Source organism: Anolis carolinensis, chromosome 1 (assembly GCF_035594765.1).
Source record: "Anolis carolinensis isolate JA03-04 chromosome 1, rAnoCar3.1.pri, whole genome shotgun sequence".
Lineage (NCBI taxonomy): Eukaryota > Metazoa > Chordata > Lepidosauria > Squamata > Dactyloidae > Anolis > Anolis carolinensis.
In genome coordinates, this window is record NC_085841.1 from 164,695,826 (window position 1) to 164,717,328 (window position 21,503).

The following is a 21,503-nucleotide window of genomic DNA, read 5'->3' on the forward strand; positions in this document are numbered from 1 at the left end:
CAGCCCTACAGCTCCCCAAACATCTGGTTGGAAACAGAATTAGCAAACACTTAATTGGATATTAATGGATTGCTCCATGATCATTAACATTTTCAAATTATAAATATACATTTCTTTACTTTGATAAATGCCAAAGATGTAACTTGCAACCATAATGATTAATATTCAGTGCTATTCCAGTCTACTGCATCTTAAAATATATTTTTAAAACTGATGATTTTGTTAATTTTTAATAATTTTAAATGATGTTTATGTAATGGTTTCATGTTGTAAGAACTGATTATTTCAGTAATGTTTAACAGAATCAATTATTATCACTATTAGAACAATTTAATATGATTGACATGATTTTACACTGTGAATACATGACTTTAAATACAGGTTGAACACCCCTTGTCCAAAATCCCAAATAGTCGTTATGCATAGCTGAGAAAGTGGCACCTTTGATTTCTGATGGTCAGTGTACACAAACTTTGTTTCATGAACAAAAGTATTACAAATCTATATATATAAATTTGTTCTGATCATTTCTATTTTAATCAAAACAGCGAAACTACACACCCAAACCCACGAAACTTGGGCACAAAAGACATGGTCCTCCCTGCTGTGTTTAGACAGCAAAACGGGGGGAAAAATCAAACTGCAAGTCCCTCAAAATCCCAGGAAACAGGAAAACTCCATGTGCACATGTGCCAAGCAGCCCCTACCCTTGGAAAACAGACTTGCATGCAAGGGAGCTGCGCGCGACCATCTCAACAGTTGGGAGAGCCAGACGGCATGACGCAAGGGAGGAGGACAATATTTTCAAGCTTTAAAAACATTTCTGTCAGGAACATGGCAAACAGGCCATAGGGAGGTAGGGCGGACAACAACTCCCACAATCCCTAATGGGACTGGAATCGGATTGTGGGAGTCGTACTACAAATACTTCCAGAAACTGCCTCGCAGCCCTTCCGGGGCCGTCTGAGGAGCAAAAAGATGCATTTATACAGTAATGGGGGCCTGGGCTCAAGCACACAGAGGCATTTAGGCGGTAATGGCGCGGATTAGCAAGTAATGGCGGTGGAGCTTCAACAAACCCCTCTCTTACACCCTCACACCCTTCCCCTCCTCTCTCCTTCTCCTACCTCTTTCTCAGAAACTCCGTGTAAAGGTGGCATGACTTTTAATCACCTGAGACATTTAGGCAGTCATCATGCCGGCGTGGCTGTAACACACCCCTCTCTTCCACCCTCCTTCCCTCTTTCCTCCTCCCTTCTCCTCCCTTCTTCTCTGAAACTCCATGTAATGGCATGTAATGTGACTTTAAACCAGCTGAGGCATTTAGGCAGTCATCATGGCAGCGTGGCTTTGACACACCCCTCTCTTCCTCCCTTCCTTGCTCTTACCTCCTCCTAACTAACAGAGAGAGGTCTGGGGAGAATTCACCATGATTTAAAGGAGTTTAAGGGACTGGGATTTATAGTTCACCAACAATCAAAGACCACTCTGAACCACACCAATAGTGGACCTGGAACTCACTTGCAACAAAGATCCAACATGGACAAATTTACATACTGGTGGGGTTTGGGAGTGATTGACCTTGACATCCAGGACTTATAGTTCACCTATATTCAGAGAACACTGAGCCCATTTGGACCAAACTTACCACACAAATTTAACATGGCCAACTGGGAATATTGGAGGTCTTAGGTGGTCATTGATCTTTAACACTGGGAGTTACAGTTCACCTATAACTTGGAACACAGACCCAACATGGTCAACTGTGAATATTGGGAGAGTATTAGGGGGACTGACCCAACATTTTTGGGGAATTGTAGTCCACCCACATCCTTCATATTCTTAATGAATATCATTGCTATCGCTTACAGCAGCCTGGCGGACGGGCCTTCCACTGAGCCCTGTCTTCCGCTGGTTCCTCTTCAACTCCCTGGACAGGAAGAGAGGGGCTTCAATCAGGGCCAGCTAAAACATACCCTCAGCACCCCACCAAGGACAGATCTGGACCAAACATGCCACATAGATCCAACACGGCCAACTTGGTATAGTAGCGGGGTTTAGGGGTGGTTGAATTTCCTAACCAAACTGAATCTAAAGTTGACCAAAAAGTGATTCATAGCCCTTTTGGTACCAATGTTGAAAAGTGGTCTCTGGTCAAAGTGGTCCCTGGTCAAGTAGTCTGTGGTTTAAAAAAGGTTGGGAATGACTGGTCTATAGGAAGATGTTTTTTCCCCGGTAGAACTCTGGAACACACTCAAACATCAGAATTCCCAAATAAAGTGAATGAAAAGATCCTCTTAATTACTATAGCTAATAACTCCCTCCATTGTTAATATCTTTCCTTTAGGCAATATCTTCCCTCTACTCTTTGACCCCTGATGGTCATTGTTAAAACTGAACCTGTCACCTCAGCACTTATACTCACAGGTTTTACTTTTCTATGGCTATTCTCACTGACAGTTTGCCTGAAGGTCTGTTTTTAGAGACTTCACTCTGTGCAGCTGAGGAAGCTGACTTAGGCCTTCAACCACACCCACCCACTATTCTGCTGCAGTCACATTAGTGTAGATAGTAGATTTATACCATGTTGAACACTTTTGATATCACACCTCTCTTCAGTAGCGTAATCATGCCAATTCACCATTCCATGGTCCCGTGATATACTCCCTGCAAAAGTCTGCCTTCCTGCATTAATGCAGTTCTTTAATATTTATTATTATTACTGAATTTTCAGTATCAAAACCAAAAAAGGGCCAAAGACATGGATGAAATAAAATAGTGAGAGAGTACAGAGAAAGAGAATCTGGAAAATCATCACACCAAGGCAGGTGACGGGAACATTGCGATATTGGGAGCTACTGATGGGTTTTACGGGGAAATCATGAAAAGGGAGGCAAACTATATTGTGTGACAGAAATGATGATGTTCCAGCTGCAATGCCGGTTTGACCACCATAAGTCTATGAAATCTTATGCTACCAGGTTCATTCTCTGGGTTAGTTTCTAAGGTGCTACAAAATCCCTTTGCATATGGGTAATAAGAGAAACACAAACCATTGACTTCTTGGAAAGAAACACAAAATCATCGCCTCACATTGGCCATCTTTCTCAAGCACACACAGTCTCCTGGTGTCAGCTTGGTATTATCAGCCAAGGTGGGCAAGACTTGATAGAAATACTCCAGGCCTGTGTCCTCCAAGCACTCTGTCTGTCTCCCGCAGGATTCCCCACAGCTATGGCTCTATTTCAGCCACTGCCAGGTCTGTTCACATGCTGTACTGAAAAAAAAAATCCTTGCAGATGTAAAAGGACATGTTGTTCCTTGACTATCTGAGGAGTTTGGATCATATGTTGTACACACAGCCAGCTTTGTGTTTGCAGTTTTCACATAACCCTACAAAAGCAGTCCAATGCCAATTTGGGGCATAAATTTTAAGCAGCAGCTTCTTTTATTCCATCTGTACTGTAATACTATCTTTTTCACAGAAACATTCCTTTTTTTGCCTTGAGAGCAGTAAAAAGCAACACAAATATGTGGGTTCGGTAGTGGGAATGCCTTAACCTTTGAAACATGTGGCAGATGGGCACAAAGAGGGTCTCCCCTTTGGATGGGCAGACACTCTTGAAGGCTGGCCAAAAATCTAAGTGAGGGATAATACCCTCTAACCAAGGCTGTGCCCATAAACATTGGTGACTGTGAGTAGGATGTGTGTTTGTGGTTGAGTGAGGAATGCCAGTTATGTTCTCTGTGGAGGGAATTCGCCTGGTGCTGAAAGCTGCGGCCTGGGAGAATGAAGGCAGTTGTATGAAGAGGAGAAGGAACGCTCACAGCACTTGATGCCTTCAAATGGAGATTAGTTTGGATGGGGATGTGAGGTGGGAAAGATATATCCTGAACACCTGTTTCTACACCAGTATTTTTCCTTCTCTTCAAGGGTACAAAAAGCTCTGCCCCTTGCTGTGCTTTACAGGGCAGTCAGGGCCTTTCCGTCCAAAGGAAAAACAGCTTCATGCAGTCATGTTGTGCTTTGCAAGCATGTATTTGTTTATTTATATATCAGTAACATTTTTATGCCACTTGATATTGCAAGTTCTGTGGGAGATTCTCTTGAGAAAGGAAGCAGCATAAAAACCCTCAAGATACTTTAAAAAATAATACATGTTTAAATCACAAGAAACCACACCAATTTCACAGGCCAAAAAACCCTCAAAAACCAAATATTGGTGTCTTGGCTCTTTAGGCTTGTTCTTCAAATTATTTGGAGTGGTGATTCACAGTGCATTGGACATACAGCTCTAGTTTCATAGATATAGTTATCATTATTATTTATGGGTATGCTGAAGAATCAGCAGGTCAAATATAACCAGAAACAGGTCAAACATTTGAGGAACTAAAATGTGTGTCGACCAGTATTAACACCAGTGTTATCAATACAAAAAAGCAACATGCAATGTTCAAATGAAACAAAACATATGACAGGGATCAGACTCATTAGCCAGAAAAAAAAAGAGAAGCGGGGTGATGAAACATTTTTTTTAGAAAACAGTAGGTCCATAACACAAAATAATTTAAATTCAGCTGAAGCTCAATCCTGACAAGACAGAGGTCCTCCAGGTCAGTCGTACGTCTGATCGGGGTATTGGGTGGCAACCTGTGCTTGACGGGGTTGCACTCCCCCTGAAGGCGCAGGTCCGCAGCTTGGGGGTCCTCCTGGACTCTGCGCTGACACTTGAGGCCCAGGTGTCGGCCGTGGCTGGGAGGGCCTTTGCACAACTAAAACTTGTGCGCCAGCTGCGACCATACCTCAAGAAGTCAGATCTGACCATGGTGGTCCATGCCTTAGTTACCTCTAGACTGGATTACTGCAATGCGCTCTACGTGGGGCTGCCTTTGAAGACGGCTCGGAAACTACAACTAGTACAACGATCGGCAGCCAGGTTTCTAACTGGGGCAGATTACAGGGCGCGCTCAACGCCGCTGTTTAAAGAGCTCCACTGGCTGCCATTTATTTTCCGAGCCCAATTCAAGGTGCAGGTTATCACCTACAAAGCCCTTAACGGTTTGGGACCCACCTACCTTCGAGACCGCATTTCCCCCTATGAACCCGCACGACCTCTTCGCTCGTCGGGGGAGGCCCTCCTCTCGCTTCCACCAACTTCGCAGTTGCGGTTGGTGGGGACGAGGGAGAGGGCCTTCTCCGCCGTGGCCCCCCGGCTGTGGAACTCGCTCCCCAGGGAGATTAGGCAGGCCCCTACCCTACTCTCATTCAGGAAGAGCCTGAAAACTTGGCTATTCCAGAAGGCCTTCGTTGACTGATCCTTGTGGGATCATGTTATTTACCTATTAAGCAGTAGACCCTCTGGATTGTTTTTAGGATTCATTCAGCACTTTAAGTATTACACCTGCTGTATAATTATCCCTCCCTGATAACTTGATATTGCTTTGCACCTTGGCCTGGATCTTTTGACCCAAATCGGGATTTTAATATTATTGTGTATATTGACTTTTATGACTGTTTTTAATCATGTTGAAGTTTTACTGCTCGGTTTAATGTTTTATCTGATTTGTGCTGTCGTGTCTGGGCATGGCCCCATGTAAGCCGCCCCGAGTCCCTCCGGGGAGATGGGGCGGGATATAAGAATAAAATTATTATTATTATTATTATTATTATTATTATTATTATTATTATTATTATTATTATTATTTTTATGGAGACCCCATTGATTAGAACAGTCACCTATCCATAATAGGGATTACCAAGCACCAGAAGTCCAAGAATGAAGAAGGCGGGGCCAGGAAGACATCTTCCCACCATGTCTCCTTTACCATCAGATGGGAGCACTCCCCCCCCCCCCCCCAAGGTCTAACTGCCATTCTGGAACAGAATGAAGAAGGCGGGGCCAGGAAGACATCTTCCCACCATGTCTCCTTTACCATCAGATGGGAGCACTCCCCCCCCCTCCAAGGTCTAACTGCCATTCTGGAACAGAATGAAGAAGGCGGGGCCAGGAAGACATCTTCCCACCATGTCTCCTTTACCATCAGATGGGAGCACTCCCCACCCCCCCTCCAAGAAGGACCCTGGTAAGTTTCAGATGGGAAAGCATGTTGAGAGAAATATTTAATATTAAAATATTACATGCTTCCAAGAGCCGCAATTCACTCTCTTTTCTTGAGCACAAAAAAGTTAGCCTGGAGATCCTGTAGATGTCAAGGGCCACACAATCCTTTATGGTGAGCCACATGAAGCCCTAGCGCCACACTTTGCCAACCCCTAATTTAGATGGTCTAGACCAGGAGGCTGATAGATTAGTCTTCTGATGGGTCCCCATTGTTTCTTTTGGGGTGGGGGAGAGTACTGCAAACTGAGTAGGGAATTCTGCTAAAGCCCTGGTTGCCATCTGGGATAGGAAAATAGTCTGCATAGTGAAAACTGTTGGGCTGGAGCATTGCCTTCCACAAAGCACAGAACAGGGAAATGTCAGTGAGGAGATAGGTGATGTCATTGCCCTGCAAATCAAGTAGTCCTAGCATTTCAGCACTGTAAGTACTGGCTCATCTAATGCCTCAACTGTAATGTGGGACTTCAAAGATAACCTGGAAGGTTCAGTTGGACTGGAAAGCAACAGATCCATTTTTCTATGCTGCCCACAGGTCAAAGAATCCAATCTTCAGTGAATATTATTGGCTTCCTAGATACTTCTAGTCTCTGTTCAAAGTAGGGTCCTAGTTTCTCATCCTTTTTTCTCTTTGGGCTGGGCTCTCTATGCAGAATTTAAACCATATTGGTACATTTTCCAGTGAAAGTGAGAGCTTTCTCCTTTGAGCATGTGACTGGTCGTTTGAAGAAAAAACACCAAATATTTGGCCATTTATGAGCCATCCAATGAAAGCCAGGATCTACTGCCTTTGCCTGGTGTCAATTAACAGCACTCAGCAAACACCTGGGAAGACTGAAGATGACTGAGCATGGAGAACTGCTTTTCTCCTTCTACAAAATATTACACTAGGCAAAGAGGTTTTTGGACCTGAATGAAAGTAATGGATCTAATTTTAGACAGTACGTATGAATGAAACTTGAAACAAGCTGTGCAGGAAATTCCTTCCACTAGGTCACTGCCAGGGAGTATGTGATTTAATGCTAAATTAGGCACTGCCTGAGAAAAAGTTGCCATAAGAAGTTATTTAAAAGTGAAATTTATTTTTAAAATCATTTTGCCCCCTAAATACACATTCACACCATTTTGAACAGATGAGGGAAAAGGGAACAGACCTGAAAAGTAGATAGTTCTCCAAATCGCACATCTTCCCTCATAATAGCATTGTTTCATGTGGCCATAATTGATGACATGATATTGACCATCCTGAAAAGATAGTTGAGAATCCTCCATCATAGCAAGCCAAGATATGATAAGGTGGAAATACCAAGATGGTATGAATGTATGCAACACGGTTGGCAGGTCTGGCCATCCAGGTATTCTTTGGCCTGCAGCTTCCACCAACACAAGCTGCCATAGTAAATGCTGAATAATTATGGAAGATGCATTCCAGTCACATCTGGACAGCCCAAATTATTATCTAGACCACAACTACTTATTCTGGTTATCCATTCTCCATGGTCTCTGGCAGAAACATCTTTCTTCTAGCAATTGTGTTTTCGGTGGGGGTTTTTTTTTCTTCCAGTTGTCAAGGATGAGATGGGAGGTTTGGACTTCCAAAGCACATGGCCTGCCACCTAGTGATGACTACACAAATTCTATGAAATAGGATATCACATTGTAATTTGACTATGATGCTCAAGCATATTTGGGTTTTTTCAGCATAAGACATTTGAGATCTTGGTGCTGAATTGGTGTGGGGCATCCCATGCTCTGTATTTTCTGCAGTTGTACTGTTCACATGAGATATGTTTGGTATTGGCCTCAGAATAACATGAGCAAATCATGTTTCTGATGCTTATATACATATTGAAGACAGGGTAAGTGTGACTAAATGTCTGGGGTTGGGGGTTCAGCACTCTGGATAGCTCTTTGTCCCTTGTCATAATTAGTAAGAGAATCATGGAAAACAAATGCATGTTTTGTGTGCATTAATTGTATAATTCACAGAATCTAAGTTTTCTATATGTTGAATTTGGGATATCACTGTGATTAACTATTGTGCTAAATTTGTTCAGAGAGCTATGCTAACACACATCCTCCTTTGCATCATTGGAACATTTCTGGACACTTTTGCAGAGTCTGATTGGTTTATGGATATACAAATTTCCAAAAGACAAAAAGAATTACTTTGAACTGAAGTTTAAATTACATTCATAAAATCATAGAACTGAAAGAGACCACAAGAGCCACCCAGTCCAACTTCCTGCTATGCAATTGCAAGAGATTGTTATCCAGCTTCTGCTTAAACACCTCCAGAGAAAGGGACTCCACCACACTTTGAGGCAACATATTCCACTCTCCAACAGCTCTTACCATCAGGAAGGTCTTCCTGTTTAGGTAGAATATTTTTCTGTAATTTGAATCCATTGCTCTGTGTCCTAATCTCCAGAGTAGCAGAAAACAAACTTGCCTCTTCGTCAATGTGACATCCTCTCAAATATTTCAACATGGCTATCATGTCCTTTCTCAGACTTCTTTTCTCCAAGCCAAAGGTTTCCAAACCTTTGATTATTTTAGTCGCCAGTCTCAGGACATGTTCCACCTTGTCAATATCCTTCTTAAATTGTATTGCCCAGAATTGGACATAGTATTCCAGTTGCATTCATCCAATATTTTCTTCTGTCTATATTCGGATATTTTATTGCTTATTCTTGCAAACTCCTTATGTTCATTTCATAGATTGCTTCTTATATCCTGCCTTTTTTCTTTAAAAAGGGATGTAAACATGTTGAATTAATGCTCTTAAAATGCTAAAACTCAAGCCAGCTCTTACTGTCTGCATGTCCTTGCTTAGGGAGTGTCTACTTATGTGTACTTCGGGGTACCTAGTGGAGATGTCCAAAGGAGCTGTGCAAACAATTTAGCCAAATCTAAAACTAAGTAGGCCTATTCAGAATGATTTGGTTTAATTCTGATCAGCCTGAGCTGGCTCTTACTTGGTATAGACCATTGTGAACTAATTTAGAAACCAGAGAGTAAAATAAAGATAAGCAGTATGACCAAAGTGTTACAAAACAATAATTTTGAAAGTAAAACACTGTTCATAATTGATGGCCCAAGCTTCCAATGTGGGGCAGAAATCTCATTAACCACGATGCTTTGGAGATAGGAACATTTCCTCTCATTTCTAATCATGTTCCAGCAGAAATAAAGTTTTGGAAAGAGCTTTGCTAGAGTCTTCTGCCACTTTTTGTTGGAGTTTAGTAGCAGTCTGAACTAGATCAGTACTGAATCTTAATCATTCTATCAGTTTCAAATGGAATTGGAGTGTTTCTTGCATAGCCCTATTCTTACAGTTTGAACTTTAGTGCTAATCATAGAATGGACAGAGACCATGGGAATTGTAGTCCAAAACGCCTAGACTTCTGGATGTCCCTGAGCATATGCCAAAAGTTCCCATCTAACCCGTTCAGAGAGTCTTGTTGTAGCTCCTTTCCCAATCCCTACCCTCTGTGGCAGAAATATTTACTTGCTCACCAGCCACCTTCTCAATCGGGAAAGCAAGCAGTGTGTTCAGAATCCTCTTATTATTCCCAATCACTGGCTGGAGATAAGTCCAGGATTCCATTATATTTTGTGTTGCACCAATTGCCATCTTAACTAGGTTTGCAAGAGAAATGCTATCCGAAATTTTGCTTTAATTGCTGACCAGTGCTAGGAGAAGTCAGGGATTTCTTCTTTCCAATGAAACCAGTCATAGACACAGCTGACTATTTGAGGAACTTTGGCCAGAATGAGCAAAATCCTTGGCACATAGAGGGTAGAAATGGGGGTGGGATGACAGCCAGAAGGCGGATGGGATGAGAGTAAATAACTAACCCTGACTTCATCTGTTCCTGGGAGATAATCCTGTTTGGGGGAGTCTAAAACAATTATTTGCCTCCCGGTGTACATAATTGACTGCACCACTCCATAACCTGCTGTCAAAGAAACTTGACTGTTTTCACCGATTCAATCACATCATCCACATAGATACTTCCATCACTGGAGTGCTCCATGCAAAACCAGCTCCCACCATGGTGGCAGCATACAGGACAGAGACCACCATCTCCTTAATACTTCCCATACAGCTTGGTTTTCTTTTGATTCCAGTAAAAAAAAAAGCCCTTCATATTTTGGAGCATCTTTAAGCAAAAATATTATGCTTGAATTGTTTCTTTTAACTTCCAGGGCTGCTGCAAAGGGCTGGATCTTTCTCTCTTGTGTGTGCACGCAAAATGCTAACCTCACATTCTACCACTCCATCCCCTGCCATTTGGATGGCAATCACACAACTGGGGTGCCAAACTGTGGAAGATATATTTTTTTCCACCAGCAGCAGCTGGCTTCTTGGCAGACATCTCTGTCAGTTGCGCTGGCAGCGTTGGGAGCTGCCTGGATCTGTCAAGTGTTTAGGCTGCTGCAGAACTGTCTGAAGGCCTTGTTCTCTCTGAAAGCATGTTTGCTTAACCTCCACTTCATTTTGACAAATCCATAGCTGCTTGTATTCTGTTAATGAGGTTATGTGGAACCCGTTGCAGCTAAATACTTGGGGCTTAAATTCCATTGCTAGCTCCTGCGACAGTGTCAAATAAATTGTCAAATACTCATTCAAACCCTTAGGTAAATCCCACTGATTAAATGGGTCTACTCCAGTTGGGACTAGTAACTGGATTTAAGCCTACATAAATATTATATCATGCAGAGTTATGACCTTACAGATCTTAATGACCAATGCCTGTAGATCAGATGCATTCTGGGAAACTCTCCTTTGCTCTCATATGTTGGACCGAATATTGCACTGGAAACAACAGGAACTCTGATCCCACTTTAGCCTTGAGGGATGAGACACATTTCTGTGGTTTGCAAGTAAAAGTCTCAAGATTCATCCTTTCACACATTCAGTTACAAGAATCTGAGGCTACAGATCTAGGAAAGATTTCTGTCCAAGTCCTGGGAGAGCTACTCAGTGCAAATGGCCTCCACTCTATTCATGGACAGAGAAACTATGTGTAGGAAGAAACTTTTTGCTGGCTTCTTCAGGAGATGGAAGAAACCACCAACAGTTGCTTTTAGGCTTGTCACCCTTAGCAGTGATATTGTATACTACCACTACCCTAGTTTTATTTATCTGTTGGCAACCAGGCCATCCCTGGATTTCACATTATTCTGAGACAGGAGGGGTAAGGGAAATGGCAGATGGCACCAAAATGATGGATACAACAGAACAGGTCAGGCCTGGGGTTTCCTTCTATTTAGACCATGACCGTTGGTACTGGATAATTGATGAAGGAAATTTAGATTTCTTTTTCAAGAGAGAAATATAGAAAAAGGGGAAAAAATCTCAGAACATTTCTCAGAAAAATGTCTTGGGATAAACTTTGGCTGAAGAATCTCTGTTACTGTTCAAGCAGATGGTATTGTCCAAGCAGATGTCCCGACTCAGCCTAAAATAGATATATATTATGCAATGCAGGAATTTCCATTTATACGTGTAGTTAAACAACTGCTAGCTTGCAATGCTTTATGGTTTTGTATGAGGAAAATAAACGTATGTGCATCACATTCACGTTTTCCAAATGTTCATAATTTGGCACCCTGGTTCTGTAAAGGACTGTACACTAGCCACAGCTAGATAGATTTCCTTACAGGGAACTCAAAGCCTTGCATTCCACCATCTAGAACCAGACCACATTTCAATCATTCCTTTTCCTTGGTGTTTAATGCATTGTCCACAGCAAGGGCAAAGAGCCTCTGGCCCTTCCAGTGTTATTGTAATAACCTGGCTACATTTTTATTGATGAAAGAGCATTCATGAAATCCTAATCTGGATTGTTTTCCTGATCTGGATCAAAGGTCATCACAATTTTAAGATGAAAAATGCCCCCTTTAAAAATGCTGTCCATGAAAAAGGTTTGATGAATTTCACATTTGTAATTGTGGTGCAATGTGTAACTCTTAGACTGTTTGGAGCATTATGGCCTCCCGCTCAATATCCATGGTTTCATGTACTCATAATTCAAGAAATACCCCCGCCCCCTGCCCAGCGAAGTGTTTGTAGGTTGCTCTATGTACTCCAGTGCTAATTGATAGTATGCTTCCAGTCCAAATTATTTCCCTTTTGCACCAATACCAATGCTCCAGCAGGCCACTTTGGGAGTTTTCAATACATGCCAACACCTCACATATTGCAAGGATATACCACTGTCTCAGGAAAGAAGTGTGCTGTACATCCATCTATTTTGAACCAATTAAGAACTCATCAAATGAAACGACAGCTGGTTGCACACAATGCTTGAATAGGAAGTTCGAGTTACACTTATAATTGTGGGGAAGAGGCTACATGCTTGTGGAAGGATGTATCCCATACCTAGGGTTGGCACACTGGATCCATGACAAGGCTCCTGTAACTTTTAACCTTAACAGATCTTAGAGTAGGGCAAGGTAGCATAAAGCTCCATAAGTCCCAATAGAGGTGCCTGTTTTTCCTCCTATCCCACACCCCATCTTTCAGCTGCGGGCACCCCCTCCCGACACAGCTATTGCCGTCCAGGTGCAGGGGGTGGGCACAGAGGAGCACCCAGCTGAGCATTTCTTTAATACTTCTCTGTCAAACTTAATTAATTTAGAATTAAGAACAAGCTGTCCAAAGCTCCCCAAATTTAGCTGGTCTCAAGCTGCTCCTGGCTTCATTCCCAGGGTCTATAGTGCCTTATTGCTCTTGGGGAACTTTCCCAGTCTCTCACATCTCCAACTAAGAATGAACAAGTCATCTAGAACTGGCCCTGGGACCATCAATTTGCAAAAGTAGCAAATAAGATTAACACAGAAGTGAATTTATTGTCTTCAATAGCATGAGGATTTTGTTTTCCCGGGGGGAAAGCTGTTTTATTTTTTAAGAAATTTACTTATTGGATTGATACCCCGCCTTTTTCCCAGGATGAGAATCAGTAGCGTACAGTGATGTGTTGTGCAATCCTGTGCATGTTTACTCAAAAGAATATCGCACTGTGCTCAGGGTGATTTAGTGTGAATAGATGGAAGAGAAAATATGATTTGTGAAAAAGAAAGAATGAAAAGAAAAGGGGACTTAAACCAAGCATTAAATAACAACAGCAAATTTAATCCAGGGACCTACGTCATGGCAAATTGGCAAGGTCTGGAAAGTCTCCTTCCTCATGTTCCCTTTTATATGACTATCTCAAAATGGAACAAATCTCTCCTAAAAATCATTTTGTCTTCCTACTACTTAAATTACAACCCATAGCACTCGCCAAGGATTTTTATTTCATACACATGTAAACGGTTCCTTCTCCCCAACCCCGGCTAAAATTTGGAAATGTTCTTATATTTCATATGGTAATATTGAGTAAAGGTTTCCGCTTAACATTAAGTCTAGTCGAGTCCGACTCTGTGGGTTGGTGCTCATTTCCATTTCCAAGCTGAAGAGCCAGGCTTGTCCATAGACACCTCCTAAGTCATGTGGCCAGCATGACTGCATGAAGCGCCGTTACCTTCCCGCCTGAGTGGTACCTATTTATCTACTCACATTTGCACATTTTTGAACTGCTAGGTTGGCAGAAGCTGAGGCTAACTATGGGAACCCACCCCGTACCATGGATTCGAACCACTGACCTTCTGGTCAACATGTTCAGCAGCTCAGCGATTTACCCCGGTGCGCCACCATGACAATATTAAAATGAATATTTTCTCATCTAAAATACTTTTATATTAATTAATACATTAAAAGGGACACTTTAATCCCTCTGTAAATGCATCTACACCAAAGTACAGTGGACCTTCCAGAACCATCGGATCTGGAGCCATGATTTCAGTCAACCATGGATTATCACACCCCATATTAGCCAATAGGAATGATGTGAATGTGGGGGAAGGGTGCACATTAATACCAGCACCATTTAATAATATGGGACTTAGTCATCCACATTTTCCATATTTCCAGCAGTTCTTGGAACCGAACCCCACAGATGTGACAAGCCCACACTATTGCTGTTTTCAGAAAAATGCTTGAATATTATCAGCTATTCTGTTTCAGTTAAAAAAAAAAACCTGGACCCTATCTGTCATGCAATAACCAATTTTGGCAAGCTACCAAGGCCACAAAACTGAAATCAGCACGTTCAATTTTAATGAAAGGTCAGATTCCTCAACTTTCACTCCAATGATTTTTCTAAAATTTACTTTCTCAGATGCCTCAAGCTTCTTAGGTTGAAGATTTCCCAAAACACATTCCTTCTCTAATTTTTTTTCGTGCTAAGATCCTGAGTCATCTGCAAGGTGCTTGTGGAATGCTCATAATACAAACACCTGCACTCTGTTCAGTTTTACAATATTCAAATCCCCTTATAAAATAAACAGCCCATGCTCTGGCACACTATGGCAATTCAGGTTGTGAATGTAAAATCCTTTCTGCTACAATGAGGGATAGGGGAGAAATATTTTCAGTTCATATTTTAATGTGAACTTACCTAATTTGCACTTCCCAAGACACAGCTATTCACACTTTGCATTTTATGTTGTAGTTCTCCATCAAAAGTGTCTGAATAGTATGTATTGGGGAAAGCACACATGGAATGTATATTCATGAAAATAAGAATATACCAAACTGCAGTGGCTTAAATCTAATGGGTCATCTGAGACCTATTGACTCAACAGACCATAGGTAAGTGTTTAGTTATAAGTTTACATGGACTGAATAAGTATATTCTAGTTAAGACAAACCATAAGATGTAGAGAGCAACCATAACTCACATAAACTGAAGAGCAGCTGAGTTGACACTAGGTCAGCTGAAGGTCTATTGAAGCCAAACTCCTTCTGGCCTGGAATAATGGAAATTACTTAGAATTTCCCTGACTTTAATCTAACTTGGTGTCTAGACTGTGGGGATAATAGATCTGGCACAACTGAGCTCATCACTTACTCCACCCTTCTTAACCTCCTTTTTAACCCTTCTGCCTAAGGCAGAAGATATAAGATGGTCATATATCACACAAAACAATCTTCTACCCAACAGGTAGTCAAGGGTATGTCCTCATCTTAAAGGAATCTTATTAGAAGGACGACTCTGTTGGAATTCATTTTAAAGCTAAAGAACCAAAGGAAAGTGGTAGAAGTAAGAAGAATGGAGAGTAATGCAAGGAAATTAAGCAAAGCTAGGCTCTGAAGACTAAGCAGATAGGACCATAGGTTACCTAGGCCACTTCCATGCAGCTGAATAAAATCACATGTTTTCTGCTTTGAACTGGAATATATGGTAGTATGGACTCAGGCAACCCAATTCAAAGCAGATATTGTGGGATTTTCTGCCTTGATATTTTGGGTTATATGGCTGTGTAGAAGGGCCCCTAGTCACAATTTTTCCTGCTCGGGTCAAATGCCTCTTCTTCCTACTTAATGTTCAGTAATTATACCTAAATGTTCATGTATACATATATAGATTGGCAGCCTCAAATTTTGTACACTTTTCTCCTCTTTTGTACTCTTTTTTTTCTCCATTGGTAATCATCCCGCTAAGATGTTCTTATATGTATACACATCCTTGAGCACACATGAAAATCCAAAAATAGCAGCGTCTGGAACAGTTTTATTGCACCTCAGCACTAAACATAGTGTCTCGGTCTATTAGAAGCTGTAGCCATCAAATTATCATTCATCCATATCATAATCAGACATTTTTAAGCCTCTTCAGCATTTCAAATGCATTACCCATCGTGCCGAAGAGGCCCTTGGCTGAGCTCAATTATGTTTGGCCAGATCCACTTGGGTGTGTGTGAGACACTGCTATTCAAATTCATCTCCCATTGCTACTGAGACAGCCAAGCACTGTTGGCCCTTGGTGGATGTTGCTCAGCAGATTTTTATCAGACTTGTTAAAACAAAATTTGCTACCATTGACCTCCAAGCTATGGGTTCGTGCCTCTCCTTTAAAGATCCTGTGCTATGGTTACTTTGGGGAAGGAATGGGATATCAGCTTGCTCACAATTATTTTGAAAAGAATCATCCCTTATGAGATTGACTCATAATTTCATAGGGGACATTTTATTCTTTTAAATAATACATTGGGTATATTTTTGAACTTGGGAACCCCTCTTACCAATAAAAAGAAATCAATCTTAAAAAGTAGAACTGTGATGGTATTCCTTAAATGAAACTAGAACAGATTGAATTTTGGTTTTTAGACCTACTTAATTAAGGGTTGCAAAGCACATAGAATTAGACTGTGGTTTTAAATGATGCCAACTCACCTGTTTTTGGAAATACTAGTAAAACCACCAAATATCTCCCTTGGTGAAGGGTAACCACATTACACATCATTAGTAGTAGCTCTCCAAAGTTGCAAATTCTACTTCCAGATCCCAATGTCATCATCAGATTTCAATGTCTCATCAGAAGAAATTTGATTTCCGGATCTACGAGTATCTTTCTAGGGAGGTGGGAAGGCCTGGATTCACTTCTTAGAGCAGCTGAAAAAAGAGAGGAACTGGATTAAATAAGCCCAAAGTTCTATGTGAGTTCAATCCCTCCCCATCCCAAAATTTTTCAGGTTAAAAAACTGATTTATCCATGAATTTTAACTGGCTAACCAATCCCCATTCTAAGTCTATGACAAGAAAAATTAGAGTTCCTTCAGAACTGTGAGCACTTTCTCAACCAAATTTTGATCATTTATTCACACTATCATTATCTACCTTTCCACCAATTTACATTGAAATAGTAACAATAGTCGACATAGTGGAAGCGACCAAGTTTTGATGTCGTTAATGTTTTATCAACATTTTTGACGTGAAGATGATGTAATCCATGCAATTGACATCAGAATTGGACTCCCCGGATTAAACTCCATAAGAAAAACTTAGGTTTAAATACAATTTATGATGTTTCCAGGTATATATAACAACTATGATAATTTGTGCTTGCTTTAAAAGTTTATACCTTAATTTCTTCTAAACTATCAAATATTTTTTGATAACTTGGTACCAGACAAAGGATATTTTATGCAGTTTCTAATAATGTAATGATATATGTGGGTCATATATCTTGGATGTTAGATATTTCAATTTCAAGTGAAAATATATGTATAAGAGATCTTTCAAAATGCTATATTGTTTATTCTAATTAACATTTTTTCATGAAATTTGAACACAATTATAAACTTTATTGTGTGGTTTCATTTGTTTTTACCCCATATAATTATCTTTAATAGTTTGTGAAATATTATTTTAAAAACACCTGAAAATAGTCACATCACAGCTCCCTTGTTCTTCCCCCTTTCAGAGTTCTTTCATACACCTTCTTACTCATTCCACTGGAGTATAAAAGGAAGGCATGAAACACCGTTGTCTTCCTGTACAATTGTCTGCTAGCCTGAGTTGCTACTCTGAGACTTAAAGCCCTGTGAGTTGCTGATAGTGTTTCCACCAGAGTCCAGAAAATGCCTAAACATCTGTCAAAGCAACTGAATATTTTTGAGTTCATGGCAAAAAAGAAAAAGCCAAATATTGAAGACAAAGAAGGCAGCAGGTTGTAAACCACTGCAACAGCTGGTACTGATGAAGATCCCAGAACATACACACCTGGATTGCAGGTGAAAATTGAGGAAACTGTGGGAACTGAGGTGTCTGTCACAGGCTCATCTAATCTAAGCCCTGGCAAAGAAACCATGGATCAGAAGCAAAGACAAGAAGCTGTGTCATTGTTCGACCTTACACTTTATATGAACAAGACTGTTACTGATGACCAAGTGAAAGCTCAATTAGTTCAAAATCTACAGACTCCATTGCGAGGATATGTATTTTCTGAGGATAAGAAGGGGCATCTAAGCTTCCAACAGAAATGGTTCAACAGTTTTTCCTAGTTAGCCTACTCATTTCATGTACAAGGTACACTCTGTAAGTACTGTGTGATGTTTAGAGGAGCAGTTGAGGTAAAGGTAATCATTGGCTGTCTACATCCACTGCACTGCTCACTCAGCCAGATCTAGCCTTAGCAAAGATTTGAAGCATCCCACTTGTCAAAAACTGCCAAGGAACAATATCATCTGTATACAATTTCTCCAAAGCATCATCAGACTGTTGAAGAAAAATATATAATACTGTTTCCTTGAATCAAGAGGAAGCAACCTTTTTGGTTGAGTGACATGATGCAGTTTTACATTTTGTTGAACTTTACAGTGTGGTGGTGAGAACACTTGAAGAACTAAAAGAGAATCCTCTATGGAGTGAGACTTTTTCTGAAGTTGGACATCTTCTTTTAGCTGTTCTGAATACTGAATTTGTGGTAACCACACACATCCTAAGAAAGGATGAAGCTAAGCTGAAGGGGTGATGCTGTCATCATCCCTTCAGCTTAGCAAAACATGACAAAGATTAAATATGGACATTTTCTGTAGTCTTCAACATTATTATTATTATTATTATTATTATTATTTTACTTTACCCACCACTCCTCACGGCTCGAGTTGGGTTACAACACTGCTAAAACACATAATCAAAACACATAATCATTTAAAATCACTCCATAGTATACACATATTAAAATGTATTTCCATAAAATACATATTAAAATACACAAAACAAAAGTTAGACACAGAGTGGAAGTTTAAAATTTGGCATTAAAACATGTCAACAGTCTCTTTAAAAATGCCAGGGAGATGCACACAGAATCTGTGAAAGAATTTCAGGACAGTGTGTTGTCAAAGGCTTTCATGGCCGAGATCACAGGGTTGTTGTATGTTTTCCAGGCTGTATGGTCATGTTCCAGAAGTATTCTCTCCTGACATTTCACCCACATCTATGGCAGGCATCCTCAGAGGTTGTGATATATACCTCCTGAAATTCTTTCACAGATTCTATGTGCAGCTCCCTGGCATTTTCTAAGAGACTGTTGACATGTTTTAATGCCGAATTTTAAACTTCCACTCTGTATCTAACTTTTGTTTTGTGTATTTTAATATGTATTTTATGGAAATATATACCTCACAACCTCTGAGGATGCCTGCCATAGATGTGGGTGAAACGTCAGGAGAGAATACTTCTGGAACATGGCCATACAGCCCGGAAAACATACAACAATCCTAATTTCAGGAGATCTTTGATACAGTATGATTAGTAGTGGAGACTATGGTTGGAGAAGTTAGTATTCCTTGCATCTGTTCAAGGCAGAGTTGTAAAAGACACACCAGCAACTTCACCAACAGCAATGGAATATTACAGGTTAAATGTGTACATCCAATTTCTGGACTTTTTCTGCAGTCAGCTTCAAGAAATGTTTACAAGGCACATGGAAGTAGTTCAGGAACTGTAAGTGTTCCTCCCTATTAATTGTGGCCATTTAAAATCCAACTTGAACAAGTGCACAGAACTTTACAATGAATGCCTTCAAGATACTGACATATCGATGGAAGAGTTTGACCTGCGGTGTAGAAAATGGAAAAAGATTACACCTGCAGAAAAACCATCAATGGCACTGGAAGCATATCTTGCCTGTGATAGTTTTTTCCAAATGTGAAGAAAATTCTTCAGATTTCTGCAACATTACCAGTGTCAACAGCTACAAATGAAAGGTCATTTCAACTAAAGATTTTAAAAAATACATAAGAAACACAAAATTTATGGCTTCTATGATGAGTGCTTAAGGAAATAGGAAAACACTAACGTATGGAAATATTTCACAGACCTTTTTGACTATCTTCCTCTAACTGCCTTGGTGGATGGGCAGATTTTCTGTCTATATGGTGGCCTCTCTCGGTCTATAGTTACACTGGATCATATCAGAGCAATTGATTTCCTACAAGAAGTTGCACATGAGGATCCAATATGCGATTTGCTGTGGTCAGACCCTGATGATCATGGTGGTTGGGGCATCTCACCTCAAGGAGCTGGTTATACTTTTGAGCAAGATATTTCAGAAACTTTCAACCATGCTAATGGCCTTACCTTGGTTTCAAGAGCTCATCAGTTGGTAATGGAGGGATACAATTGGTGCCATGATCGGAATGTAGTAACAATTTTCAGTGCTCCAAATTACTGTTACTGTTGTGGTAACCAAGGTGCAATCATGGAACTAGATGATATTCTGAAATACTCATTTTTGCAGTTTGATCCTGCACCACGCAGAGGTGAAGCACATGTCACTCATTGCACTCTAGACTACTTCCTATAATGGGATTTTACAATTGTACAGTATTGCCATGAACCATAAGTTGACCTAAAGGATATGGGAAGGATATGGGAAGAGCAACAGTTACTCCAAAATGTCAGAAAACATTTAACTTTGAAACCTGTTTTCACATGGACCAAAAGATGTGCCATATTGAAATACAAAGCCTCTTGTCTGTCAGTGACTGTGACCACTTTAGAATTAACCAGTTAATTGCATGCTGAAGCAACATTGTTGGCCAATAAACCAGTTTATGGCATTAAAATAAATGAATAAATAATAAAAAAAGAAACACAATGGGGAAAGAAAAACTGGACTTGCACTCGAGTGTCCACTGAACTTGATTTCTGTCAAAGTGTATTGACGCAGTTTTCAAGAGTTTTCAACAGGTGTTGTGGTATCCTTTTGTAACCATTAAATTATCAATTAAAAGTCATTTTCAGGGGTTCTTGTTAGATTTTTAAAAAGTTTTAGCTCAAATAGAAATTTGATTTAATTAAGTCTATATAAAATATACAATGAGTCATAGAATAATAATAATAATAATTTTATTCTTATATCCCGCCCCATCTCCCCGGAGGGACTCGGGGCGGCTTACATGGGGCCATGCCCAGACACGACAGCACAAATCAGATAAAACATTAAACCGAGCAGTAAAACTTCAACATGATTAAAAACAGTCATAAAAGTCAATATACACAATAATATTAAAATCCCGATTTGGGTCAAAAGATCCAGGCCAAGGTGCAAAGCAATATCAAGTTATCAGGGAGGGATAATTATACAGCAGGTGTAATACTTAAAGTGCTGAATGAATCCTAAAAACAATCCAGAGGGTCTACTGCTTAATAGGTAAATAACATGATCCCACAAGGATCAGTCAACGAAGGCCTTCTGGAATAGCCAAGTTTTCAGGCTCTTCCTGAATGAGAGTAGGGTAGGGGCCTGCCTAATCTCCCTGGGGAGCGAGTTCCACAGCCGGGGGGCCACGGCGGAGAAGGCCCTCTCCCTCGTCCCCACCAACCGCAACTGCGAAGTTGGTGGAAGCGAGAGGAGGGCCTCCCCCGACGAGCGAAGAGGTCGTGCGGGTTCATAGGGGGAAATGCGGTCTCGAAGGTAGGTGGGTCCCAAACCGTTAAGGGCTTTGTAGGTGATAACCTGCACCTTGAATTGGGCTCGGAAA

The 21,503-nt window shown here is 40.7% G+C and overlaps 1 pseudogene; it reads left to right on the forward strand.

Annotated features, from left to right (window-relative positions):
- Positions 1–11,332: 11,332 nt before the first annotated feature.
- On the forward strand, positions 11,333–20,521 carry LOC100556096 (serine/threonine-protein phosphatase 2A catalytic subunit beta isoform-like; annotated as a pseudogene).
- The last annotated feature ends 982 nt before the right edge of the window (positions 20,522–21,503 follow it).